Below are 13,893 nucleotides of genomic sequence, written 5' to 3'. Positions count from 1 at the left end.
CCATATTTCATGAGAGACCAGAAACAATGAAGGAAATAGGGGGATGACAGAAAATTCTGTAGCATCCGGGATTTAAGCCCACCACTGCAGGAGTGGAACCTGCTGTTTATGGCATCCATGGCTTCCTGGACCCGGTAGCCTCTGTGGGAGGCACTTTGGAAGGGCCCCGCCCCATTTCCTCCTGGGCAGGCTCTGGTCCTCCCTGATTGGGAGGTCATGTAGGATTGACGGTGATAGATGGCTTACTTGGGGTTACCTACCATCACCAATTTCACTTTTGGTCACAAAACAGTGAAGAATCGACACCATGAAGGATGCAGCTTTTCTTGGGTTGTTCAACTTTCTCCTCTCACTTTGAATTATAAACATGATGAGATGTTATTTCTGGAACGGAGTTGGGGATAGGTGACTCTACTTTCTGAGTCTTAATTTTAGAACACAAGATGGGCATGTGAACTCCCTGAGGGGTGGTGATACGTTTCCTACAAAATAGTTAGTGGCTTTTTCCACCAGGTCACCCCTGTGTTTCCCTATCCCCTGGCTTTGATCCTCACAGGACCATCCATCTGGGATGCCTTCTTTTCCACTTTTTCTTTTCTTGCTGAACTTCTCTTCCATGAGTGAGCTCAAGTGTGTCCTATTCTCTCTCTGACTCTCCACCCATCCCTCACTACCAAAAAGAACTGCTCTCTCTTCTGAGTTGACATAGCCCCTTAATGCAGCTGTTCTGGCATTGTCGTAAAGGTATACTTTACTGTATGTATGTCTCCCTTGCTAAGGCATCAGTGGCTGGACCACAAGAAGGATGCTTCCTCATATCCCAGGACCAGGTGCACAGAAGGCTCCCATGAATGTTTGCTGCTTTGAATGTGATTCCGCTCCCTTATTATAAAGGCAACAAAACTAGTGACTTACAGCATCCCCTTTTCAAAAACTCCCTTTTCCCAAAGATTCATTGATCTATATTTAGTACTCTTAAGAGTGAGGGTCTTTGCTCAATTATTCTTTAACTTCTTTTTAGCACAAAGAGCCCACAATTCTTCTTTGTATAAGCTACAGGAGCAAATGCCTGAGACTTAAGTCAGCAGACCGGGGGACAAGTCTTCAGGGATGCAAGAGCGGTTGTGCTTCTGGTAAGCCCAGCTGACAAAACTACGGGAGGCCCCTATATAGGCTGTCTGGGATTTCCCTGCGTAGGGTGCACACAATTAGATCTGCAGAACATCTGATCCCATGGAACAAAGGCTGACAGTGCGATGAATAGGCTGTCGCTACATTTTCATCAGTGCTCCTACAAGGAGACATGTACTCCCTCATTCATGGCATCCAGAAAGGCAAAATTTATAGATCTCTTCCTTTGCAACTACTCCTAAACCAGGTTTATTTCCATGGACTTGACCTTTGGCGTTCAGACCTTCTCCCCACTGGCAAGCCCAGGGTCCATTTTCTCCTGTAGACGGCCATTTTTGGCAGTCTCCTTAACAGCCGAAGGAAAGAACCAGAATCCTCCATATGGAGACCTCATCCCCTGGCTGCCTAATGGATTCAAAAGACATCCTGAATATTCATCATTTCTCCTTTTATGAGCACCTTGGTAATTCCCTCCAAAGGTGAAGGCTGCAGTAAATTCAGAAGTGCCATTTAGTTGAATATCAATTTATTTTCAATTCAGGTCTTGCTTTTTTCCTGCCCCTCGGCACAGTGATAGAGCTAGTCAGGTGGCAGTGAATGAGGGGCATTGTCTGGGCTCAGACGGGACAGATTGTCTGTGCAAATCCAAGGCCTAAAGATACTGCCTGCTCCCTCCCCTGCTTGCCCAGGGCATTGGGTACTGACTCTGCATTTCAGTGACTCCCCCCAACCCGGAGAAGCTGAAGACTTTGTGGGAATGTTAAAATCACGCTGGGGTGCTTGGCTTGGTGGCACGGCTTTTCATTAATAGTTGTAAACCAACAAATAAAATTTTTCAGCTCAATGCACAAAGCCTTATCCATTCATGGACAAGGAATCCATCACCATGTCTCTAAGCTGTAGTTCCCGGGATACTCATGTAGACAGTTGTCTAGTGGAGACAGATTCAGAGAGAGACACAGAGGCCCCCATTATTTTGTTCATTTAAAGAGTTAAAGATGATTGACCCTGAGTTGTGATGAGAGAAAGTGCCTGTGATAGTGACTATGGGGGAGGAGGATCCACTCTGTCTCCCCCTAGGGTCTGTGCAGGCAGTTGTCCCTTTTGTCACACCCATTTCACCATCACCCACGTACTTGCACGTTGCTTATAATTTCCTATAGTTCTCCTCTCCTTCCCAGAGTAACCGAGGCCTGAAATGTCAATCCGTTTGCTTCTGGCCTTTCTCACTCTGGAAAGGAAACATATGGTCTTAATATTTATCTATTCATACTGATAGGCCCTTTAAAAAGGACTTCCAATTCTATCTCCTAACTTACTCTAAGGAGACTGTGTCTCAGACAAAGTGAAACGATTGTCAGCCCCAAAGGCTCAGGCCAGCCCGTGCTGGCTGCTTGCCCAGGGCTTCCCCAGTGACCCACCTTTCCTCTGTGCAGGTTGTTAAACTTCCATCCGAAGCCAGGAGACTGGGGCATTTCTCTTTCTTCCTTTATGCACCCCAACTGTCTTTGTGAGTTTAAATAGCCCTTCAACCTATCACAGAAGTTGCAAAGCATGGCTCTCAGCCTGTGTCTGGCCCCTGGACATGTTTTCCTTGGCCTCCATGCTGCTTTGAAATGTTTTTAATTAGCCGCCAACATTTACAGAGTGGGAAATTTCGCATTAAAATCTTCAGACTCTGGGATCCTCATGAAAAAGAAAAATCTAAAGATCTGGACCCCCTGGATCTGCATTTCTATTCGACCATTGAGTGGAACAGGCACATGTGGGGGTTGTGTGAGCACTTACTAGTCTGCCCAATCCTCACCACTGTTAGCATTTCCTACCTGCTCTGCTCACACAACCCACGGACCTGTCTGGCCTCGGTAGACATTTGAGTTTGTAAGATCTGCTTAACGGAAGACAGAAAGTCTTCCTAGGAAGATTATATTTCCTGATTTGTTGCCTCTCATCCCTAATTATTCTTCTCAGAAGAAGGAAGGGACCCGAGGACTGTTTGTGACTTTCATCAATTTGGGAGACCTTCTGGCTGTTCAGAAAGGTAATGGAGAAAAGAGGAAAGTCTCACACTGTAGATTTTTGTTCACACTCAGAAGCAGCAAGTGGACTTTATTTTCTTCAAATTCTGCAAGTTTTCTAGTGGGAATTTAAGCAGGTGGATGAAATAGGAATAGCCTCTGTCATATTGGGGGAAACACAACTGGGAGCCAGCAGTCTAACAAAACAGGGACCACCGTAAGCCTTAACCAGATGCACTGGGAATCTCATCTGATTAAAGCAGAAAGCCAATCACAAGGGGATAGAAAAGAGACAAAAGTAGCCAATTACCCCCAACAGAAAAGATTAAGAATGCCAAAACATTTTCTAAATCAGGGTGCGTTGTACGAGTAAATGGTCATTAATCTTGTCCTTTGTATCGATTAAGAAGAAAGAGAGGCCCTGGCCGGTTGGCTCAGTGGTAGACCGTCGGCCTGGCGTGCAGGAGTCCCAGGTTCGATTCCCGGCCAGGGCACACAGGAGAAGCGCCCATCTGCTTCTCCACCCCTCCCCCTCTCCTTCCTCTCTGTCTCTCTCTTCCCCTCCCACAGCCAAGGCTCCATGGGAGCAAAGTTTGCCTGGGCGCTGAGGATGGCTCTGTGGCCTCTGCCTCCGGCACTAAAATGTCTCTGATTGCGGCAGAGCGACACCCCAAGATGGGCAGAGCATCGCCCCCTGATGAGCATGCCAGGTGGATCCCGGTCGGGCGCATGCGGGAGTCTGTCTGACTGCCTCCCCATTTCCAGCTTCGAAACATACAAAAAAAAAAAAAGAAAAAAAAAAGAAAAAAAAAGAGAGATGATTGGTAAGGAGAGTTTGCTCCCTTGATTAAACAGTGGATGGTAGAGAGGTTGGGCTGTGCTGTACATCCTGCAGGTGACAAGCTGGGACAGGGGACAAGACTGAGAATGGCAGAGAGTATGGTGAATTATTGGTGCTTACAAGAAACCTGCCTTCAGAACTTGGACTTCTTCTTAGCTTGTTTTTCTGTTGAAGCAAAAAATGCATGGGAGTCCTCAAAGGTGTATCAGTGAGGAAGCGCTGAGGATATGTCTTTGGAAACCTTCCCGTCTCCTGCGACCTGAGTTCTAGGTGATCTATCAGTGAATTGAAATAGTTGGAAGGAAGGAATACTTTGTATCTCTCTTGGTGGCAGATAACAACGACAACTTGAGTAGTCCCACCAAGCTCCTTTGTCTTATTTTTTTATTTCATGTCCTGCTCATTCAAATTCCATCTGCTATGGAGTCATGCTTTAAGCATAGGCTGACTTCCTGCCTTTTGTATTTGGGTACATTCTGATGATCAGACCCACACTCTCTCTAGGCCACTTTGAACTTTGACTCTCTAACTCCCCCTTTTTTTGGAATTGGTTCATGGCTGCTGCTTGTACTTCTCATTCAAAGTCCTGATCTGGTCCCCCTTGGCTTTTGATTTCAAATGCCATATTTGTAATCTGCTCTGGCTGAGACAGAACTGAGGAATCGGAAGCATTTTACGTTCCAGGCTATGGGCCTTACGAGGTGCTGACAGTGTTCTGTGGGGATATCTGGTCTGCTTTTCCTATTGAAATTGGTGGAGCTGAGCGCTTAACAGGGCAAGAGAGCAAATGAAACTGCCTTTAAGATAAAGCTGAGAATGTGACGATGTTGTGTATCAGCCCGGCTCAGGGAGGTGGGGTGCGAAGGAGCAGGCTGGGGAGATAGGGAGAAAGGGAAGGTTTCTACGCACATCCATGCAGCAGAAAAAGTCACAGGGGCGGAGAGGTTTAAGAAATAATAATTACTTTGAATACAACTTCTATTCTCAACATCTGACAGAGGCACTTTACTGAATAGAAGCAAGTACCAGCCATTATTAAGTGGGTCCACTGCAAAAGGGCTGGGGCTAGGAGGACTGGCTTGGGGGCAGAGGGTAGGGTGAAGTCCTTAGGCTATTTGCAGTGTGCCTGTGGACAAGTCAGAACCTCTTTGGATTTTCTATTTGCAAAGCAAACACAAGTCTGTTTTTTTTCTTCTTTTGAAAGACAGTAACAAAAAGAACTTTGCAATACCTTTTTAACCAGTCTTTTTTTTAATCTTTCTTCTTTTTTTGGAAAAGCAACATTACACTCTCCTATAGAAAAACTTTTTTCAATGAATCTCTTTAACAGTTTTGGTATTTTTATTTCTCTCTTTTGTAATTATTGTGTCTCTGTGGCCAGAGTTATATTGATAACATGTTAGTGTTCAGAGTCCCCCTTATATTGTCAGAGAGAAAGTCCATCCTGCCCATTATTAATATGTTATCTCTTTATCTAAAGTTCTGCATGTGACACTGTACCATATATGTAGCATGTCTTTGTGATCATTGAACATCAATTATCATTGGTTTTGCCAACAAATGCAATTATTTTGTAGTTACTTGGAAGGTGGTATTATATTGCTTTTATCTCAATAGATATTTGCCTGTTGAAAAGTTCATTCATAAATGAGTAAGTTGATTTTAAGTCTGGACCTGTGATAGGCCCTGGGGGCATATTAGGTTATTCCTTGTCCTCCTGGAGCTCAAAATTGTAATTTTCATATTATAAATTAGTATCTTTATTTGGGACAGGAAATAAAGTCTTACTTGTCAGGACGCAGCACAGCATGGGTATATAGGAGAGGTTTCTTAACATGTGAGGATTGATTGGTTGACCCACCAGATCTTGGACAGGTTGGAAAGAGCTGGGACTTTCTTTGTTGGTTTCTGTTCACTCTCCGGAATCATGAACTAAGATGTGCCACTGATCAACTACTTATGCTGTGCTTCCTCATGGGAGTTCTAGGTAAAGATCAATCTATAATAAACTTACAGTCCTGGGGTTGATATAGGAACTGCAAGTTTGGTCTTCAAACTTAAATTTGGAAATATCATCTAGTCCTGTGTGTTTTGCAAAGGGTGTAATTTATGTGAGGAGATGCTTCGTGGACAAAAGCATTCTGGGGTCATGTAGGTCTGAGAAACATTGGGTGTAAAACTGTCTTATGAAATTTCTTTGGTGTGAGACATCCTGGAGTCCTTATGGATATTCTACATCTTTTTAAAAAAATTAATTTTAATGGGGTGACATTGATAAATCAGGGTACATATGTTCAGAAAAAACATCTCTAGGTTATTCTGACATTTGATTATGCTGCATTCCCATCACCTAAAGTCCAATTGTCTTCTGTCACCTTCTAATTGGTTTTCTTTGTACCCCTCCCTCCCCCAACCTCCTCCCTCTCCTCCCTCACCCCCCGTAACCACCACACTCTTGTCTATGTCTCTGAGTCTCATTTTTATATTTCACCTATATGTGGAATTATATAGTTCTTAGTTTTTTCTGATTTACTTATTTCGCTCAGTATAATGTTATCAAGGTCCATCCATGTTGTTGTAAATGATCTGATGTCATCATTTCTTATGGCTGAGTAGTATTCCATAGTATATATGTACCAAAGCTTTTTTTTTTTTTTTTTTCCATTTTTCTGAAGCTGGAAACAGGGAGAGACAGTCAGACAGACTCCCGCATGCGCCCGACCGGGATCCACCCGGCACGCCCACCAGGGGCGGTGCTCTGCCCCCCAGGGCGCGATGCTCTGCCCATCCTGGGCGTCGCCATATTGCGACCAGAGCCACTCTAGCGCCTGAGGCAGAGGCCACAGAGCCATGCCCAGCGCCCGGGCCATCTTTGCTCCAATGGAGCCTTGGCTGCGGGAGGGGAAGAGAGAGACAGAGAGGAAAGCGCGGCAGAGGGGTGGAGAAGCAAATGGGCGCTTCTCCTATGTGCCCTGGCCGGGAATCGAACCCGGGTCCTCCGCACGCTAGGCCGACGCTCTACCGCTGAGCCAACCGGCCAGGGCTGTACCAAAGCTTTTTAATCCACTCGTCCACTGACGGACACTTGGGCTGTTTCCAGATCTTCGCTATTGTAAACAATGCTGCCATAAACATGGGGGTGCATTTCTTCTTTTCAAACAGTGTTATGGTGTTCTTGGGGTATATTCCTAAAAGTGGGATAGCTGGGTCAAAAGGCAGTTCAATTTTTAATTTTTTGAGGAATGTCCATACTGTTTTCCACAGTGGCTGCACCAGTCTGCATTCCCACCAGCAGTGCAGGAGGGTTCCCTTTTCTCCACATCCTCACCAGCACTTATTCTGTGTTGTTTTATTGATGAGCACCATTCTGACTGGTGTGAGGTGATAACTCATTGTGGTTTTAATTTGCATTTCACTAATGATTAATGATGTTGAGCATTTTTTCATATGCCTATTGGCCATCTGTATGTCCTCTTTGGAGAAGTGTCTATTCATTTCTTTTGTCCATTTTTGGATTGTATTGTTTGTCTTCCTGGTATTAAGTTTTACAAGTTCTTTATAAATTTTGGTTATTAACACCTTATCAGATGTATTGTCAAATATGTTCTGCCGTTGTGTAGTTTGTCTTTTTATTCTGTTCTTATTGTCTTTAGCTGCGCAAAAGCTTTTTAGTTTGATATAGTCCCATTTGTTTATCCTGTCTTATTTCACTTGCCATGGAGATAAATTGGCAAATATATTGCTGGGAGATATGCCAGAGAACTTACTGCCTATGTTTTCTTCTAAGATGCTTATGGTTTTATGGCTTACATTTAAGTTTTTTTTTTTTTTTATCATTTTGAGTTTATTTTTGTGAATGGTGTAAGTTGCTGGTCTAGTTTCTTTTTTTTTTTTTTTTTTTTTTTTTGCAGGTAGCTGTCCAATTTTCCCAACACCATTTTTTGTAGAGGCTGTATTTACTCCATTGTATGCTCTTACCTCCTTTGCCATGTATCAGTTCTCCATAAAGGTATGGATTTATTTCTGGGTTATCTGTTTTGTTCCATTGATCTATATGCCTGTTCTTATGCCAGTACTAGGCTGTTTTGAGTACAATGGCCTTGTAGTATAACTTGATATCTGGAAGTGTGATACCTCCCACTTTATTCTTCCTTTTCAAGATTGCTGAGGCTATTTGTGTTCTCTTTTGGTTCCATATAAATTCTTGGAATATGTGTTCTATATCTTTGAAGTATAGTCATTGGTATTTTAATTGGTATTGTATTGAATTTATGAATTGCTTTGGGTAATATAGACATTTTAATGATGTTTATTCTTCCTAACCATGAGCACAGTATATGCTTCCACTTGTTGTATCTTCTCTGATTTCTTTTATTAATGTTTTATAATTTTTTGAGTACAAGTCTTTAATCTCCCTGATTAAATTTATTTCTAGGTACTTTATTTTTTGGTGCAATGATGAAGGGGGTTGCTTCCTTAATTTCTCTTTCTGACAGTTCATTGTTAGTGTATAAAAATGCCTCTGATTTCTGAGTATTAATTTTATATCCTGCCACCTTGCTGAATTCATTTATCAGGTCCAGTAGTTTTTTGACTGAGACTTTAGGGTTTTCTATATACAATATCATATCATCTGCAAATAATGTTGGTTTTACTTCTTCTTTTCCAATTCGGATGCCTTTTATTTTCTTTTCTTGTCTGATTGCTGTGGGTAGGACTTCCAGAACTATGTTGAATAAGAGTGGTAAAAGGGGGCACCCCTGCCCTCATTCCTGAACTTAAGGGAATTGTTTTAATTTTTGTCCATTGAGTATGATGTTGGCTATGGGTTTGTCATAGATGGCCTTTCTTATGTTGAGGTATGTCCCCTGTATTCCCATTTTGCTGAGAGTTTTGATCATGAATGGGTGCTAGATTTTATCAAATGCTTTTTCTGCATCTATTGAAATTATCATGTGGTTTTTCTCCTTCCTTTTGTTTGTGTGATAAATCATATTGATTGATTTGCAAATATTATACCAGCCTTGCCTCCCAAGAATAAATCTCACTTGATCATGGTGTATGATTTTTTTCATATATTGCTGGATCCAGTTTGCTAATATTTTGTTGAGGATTTTAGCACCTAAATTCATCAGGGATATTGGCCTATAATTTTCTTTCTTTGTATTGTCTTTGCCTGGTTTTGAAATCAGAATTATACTCACCTCATAAAAGGAGCTTGGAAGTCTTCCTTCCTCTTGAATTTTTTGAAATAGCTTGAGAAAGATAGGAGTTAGATCTTCTTTGAATATTTGGTAGAATTCACTTGTGAAGCCATCAGGCCCAGGACTTTTCTTTGTTGGGAGTTTTTTGATAACTGTTTCAATCTCATTTGTTGTAATTGGTCTGTTTAGGTTTTCTGATTCTTCCAGATTAATTTTTGGGGGATTATATGTTTCAAGGAATTTGTCCATTTCATCTAGGTTGTCTAGTTTTTTGGCATACAGTTCTTCATAGTATTTTCTTACAATATTTTGTATTTCTGTTGTGTCAGTTGTTATTTCTCCACTCTCATTTCTAATTTTATGAGTCCTCTTTTATTTTTGGTGAGTCTTGTTAAAGGTTCATCGATCTTGTTTATCTTTTTAAAGAACCAGCTCCTGGTTTCATTGATCCTCTGTATTGTTTCTTTAGCCGCTATGTCATTTATTTCTACTCTGATCTTTATTATTTCCTTCCTTCTACTAGTCTGGGTTTTACTTGCTGTTCTTTTTTTAGTTTTTTTAGATGCAGAGTCAAATTGTTTATTTGAGCTTTTTCTAGCTTCTTAAGGTATGCCTGTAATGCTATGAACTTCCCTCTCAGGACTGCTTTTGCTGTGTCCCATAAATTTTCAGTTGATGTATGCTCATTATCATTCATTTCTAGGAATTTTTAAATTTATTCTTTGACCTTATTGTTAACCCATTCATTATTTAATAACATGCTATTTAGTTTCCATGTGTTTGAGTATTTTTTAGTTTTTCTTTTGTGGTTGATTTCTAGTTTAATGCCATTGTGATCAGAGAAAGTGTTCAATGTGATTTCAATCTTCTTAACTTTGTTGAGACCACTTTTGTGCCCTAACATGTGGTCTATCCTAGAGAATGTACCATGAGCACTTGAAAAGAATGTATATTCTGCTGCTTTGGGGTGAAAGGTTCTGAAGATATCTATTAAATCGAGTTGATCTAGTGTGTCCTTTAGGCATTTTTTTTTTTTTTTACATTGACAGAGGGAGAGTCAGAGAGCGGGATAGACAGGGACAGACAGGAACGGAGAGATGAGAAGCATCCATCATTAGTTTTTCATTGCACATTGCGACACCTTAGTTGTTCATTTATTGCTTTCTTATATGTGCCTTGACCACGGGCCTTCAGCAGACTGAGTAACTCCTTGCTTGTGCCAGGGTCCTTGGGTTCAAGCTGGGGAGCTTTTCCTCAAACTAGGTGAGCCTGCGCTCAAGCTGGCAACCTCGGGATCTTGAACCTGGGTCCTCGGCATCCCAGTCTGACTCTCTATCCACTGCGCCACTGCCTAGTCAGGAGATAAAGTGTGTTCTTTAAGTCTGCTGTTTCTTTGTTAATTTTCTTTCTTGAGGATCTATCTAGTGATTTTAGTGGGGTATTGAAATCACCTACTCTTATATTATTGCTGTTGATCTCACCCTTTAAATCCATCAAAGTCTGTTTTATATATTTAGGTGCTCCTATATTAGGTGCATAGATATTTATAATGGTTATATCTTCCTGTTGGATTGCTCCCTTCATCATTATGTAATGACCTTCTTTATCTCTTACTATAGCCTTTGTTTTAAAGTCCATTTTGTCTAATATAAGTATTGCTACCCCAGCTTTTTTTTTCATTTCCATTTGTGTGAAATATTTTTTTCCATCTTTTTATCTTCAATCTATGTGTATCTTTTGTTTTAAGGTGTGTCTCTTGTAGACAGCATAGATATGGGTCCTGTTTTCTTATGCATGTAGCTACCCTATGTCTTTTGATTGAGTAATTTCATCCATTTACATTAAAGGTTATTATCGATATGTAGTTTATTGCCATTTTACTTTTTAGAACTGTATTCCTCTTTTACTATATTCTTTTCCCCTTTGATCTGTTTAGAACAGGCCCCTTAGCATTTCTTTTTTAAAATTATTATTTATTTATTTTTAAAGATTTTTTTTTCTTTTTTTTTCTTTTTTTTTTTTATAATTTTATTTTTTTAATGGGGTGACATCAATAAATCAGGATACATATATTCAAAGATAACAAGTCCAGGTTATCTTGTCGTTCAATTATGTTGCATAGCCACCACCCAAAGTCAGATTGTCCTCTGTCACCTTCTATCTTGTTTTCTTTGTGCCCCTCCCCACCCCCTATCCCTCTCCCATTCCCCCCTCCCCCCCGTAACCACCACACTCTTATCAATGTCTCTTAGTTTCACTATTATGTCCCATCTACGTATGGAATAATACAGTTCCTGTTTTTTTCTGATTTACTTATTTCGCTTCGTATCATGTTATCAAGATCCCACCATTTTGCTGTAAATGTTCCAATGTCATCATTTCTTATGGCTGAGTAGTATTCCATAGTGTATATGTGCCGCATCTTCTTTATCCAGTCATCTATTGATGGGCTTTTTGGTTGTTTCCATGTCCTGGCCACTGTGAACAATGCTGCAATAAACATGGGGCTGCATGTGTCTTTACGTATCAATGTTTCTGAGTTTTGGGGATATATACCCAGTAGAGGGATTGCTGGGTCATAAGGTAGTTCTATTTTCAGTTTTTTGAGGAACCATCATACTTTCTTCCATAATGGTTGTACTACTTTACATTCCCACCAACAGTGTATGAGGGTTCCTTTTTCTCCACAGCCTCTCCAACATTTGCTATTACCTGACTTGCTAATAACAGCTAATCGAACAGGTGTGAGGTGATATCTCATTGCCGTTTTGATTTGCATTTCTCTAATAGCTAAAGAAGATGAGCATCTTTTCATATATCTGTTGGCCATTTGTATTTCTTCCTGGGAGAAGTGTCTATTCATATCCTCTTCCCATTTTTTTATTGGATTGTTTGTTTGTTGTTGAGTTTTATGAGTTCCTTGTATATTTTGGATATTAGGCCCTTATCTGAGCTGTTGTTTGAAAATATCATTTCCCATTTAGTTGGCTTTCTGTTTATTTTGTTGTCAGTTTCTCTTGCTGAGCAAAAACTTCTTAGTCTGATGTAGTCCCATTCATTAATTTTTGCCTTCACTTCTCTTGCCATTGGAGTCAAATTCATAAAATGCTCTTTAAAACCCAGGTCCATGAGTTGAGTACCTATGTCTTCTTCTATGTACTTAATTGTTTCAGGTCTTATGTTTAGATCTTTGATCCATTTTGAGTTAATTTTTGTATAGGGGGAGAGACTGTAGTCCAGTTTCATTCTTTTGCATGTGGCTTTCCAGTTTTCCCAGCACCATTTATTGAAGAGGCTTTCTTTTCTCCATTGTGTGTTGTTGGCCCCTTTATCAAAAATTATTTGACTATATATATGTGGTTTTATTTCTGGACTTTCTATTCTGTTCCATTTGTCTGAGTGTCTATTTTTCTGCCAATACCATGCTGTTTTGATTGTCGTGGCCCTATAATAGAGTTTGAAGTCAGGTATTGTTATGCCCCCAGCTTCATTCTTTTTCTTTAGGATTGCTTTGGCTATTCGGGGTTTTTTATAGTTCCATATAAATCTGATGATTTTTTGCTCTGTTTCTTTAAAAAATGTCATTGGAAGTTTGATGGGAATTGCATTAAATTTGTAAATTGCTTTGGGTAATATAGCCATCTTGATTATATTTATTCTTCCTAGACAAGAACAAGGTATATTCTTCCATCTCATTATATCTTTTTCGATTTCCCTTAAGAATGGTTTATAGTTTTCATTATATAAGTCCTTTACATTCTTTGTTATGTTTATTCCTAAGTATTTTATTTTTTTTGTTGCAATCGTGAAGGGGATTATTCTTTTGAGTTCGTTCTCAATTGTTTCATTGTTGGCATATAGAAAGGCTATTGACTTCTGTATGTTAATTTTGTATCCTGCGACCTTACTGTATTGGCTTATTGTTTCTAGTAGTCTTTTTGTGGATTCTTTGGGGTTTTCGATGTATAGGATCATATCATCTGCAAAAAGTGATACCTTTACTTCTTCTTTTCCGATATGGATGCCTTTTATTTCTTTGTCTTGTCTGATTGCTCTGGCTAGAACCTCTAGTACCACATTAAATAAGAGTGGAGAGAGTGGACAACCCTGTCTTATTCCTGATTTAAGGGGGAAAGCCTTCAGTTTAGTGCCATTTAATATGATGTTAGCTGATGGTTTATCATATATGGCCTTTATCATGTTGAGATATTTTCCTTCTATACCCATTTTGTTGAGAGTCTTAAACATAAAATTGTGTTGTATTTTATCGAAAGCCTTTTCTGCGTCTATTGATAAGATCATGTGGTTTTTGTTCTTTGTTTTGTTGATATGGTGTATTACATTAACCGTTTTAAGTATGTTGAACCATCCTTGAGATTCTGGGATGAATCCCACTTGATCATGATGTATTATTTTTTTAATATGTTGTTGTATTCGATTTGCCAGTATTTTGTTTAGTATTTTAGCATCTGTATTCATTAGAGATATTGGTCTGTAGTTTTCTTTTTTCGTGCCATCCTTGCCTGGTTTTGGTATGAGGGTTATGTTGGCCTCATAAAATGTGTTTGGAAGTATTACTTCTTCTTCAATTTTTTGGAAGACTTTGAGTAGAATAGGAACCAAGTCTTCTTTGAATGTTTGATAAAATTCGCTGGTATAGCCGTTAGGGCCTGGACTTTTATTTTTGGGGAGGTTTTTA

This window comes from Saccopteryx bilineata, chromosome 1, assembly GCF_036850765.1.
Source record: "Saccopteryx bilineata isolate mSacBil1 chromosome 1, mSacBil1_pri_phased_curated, whole genome shotgun sequence".
NCBI lineage: Eukaryota > Metazoa > Chordata > Mammalia > Chiroptera > Emballonuridae > Saccopteryx > Saccopteryx bilineata.
Note: the sequence above shows the minus strand (reverse complement) of the source record.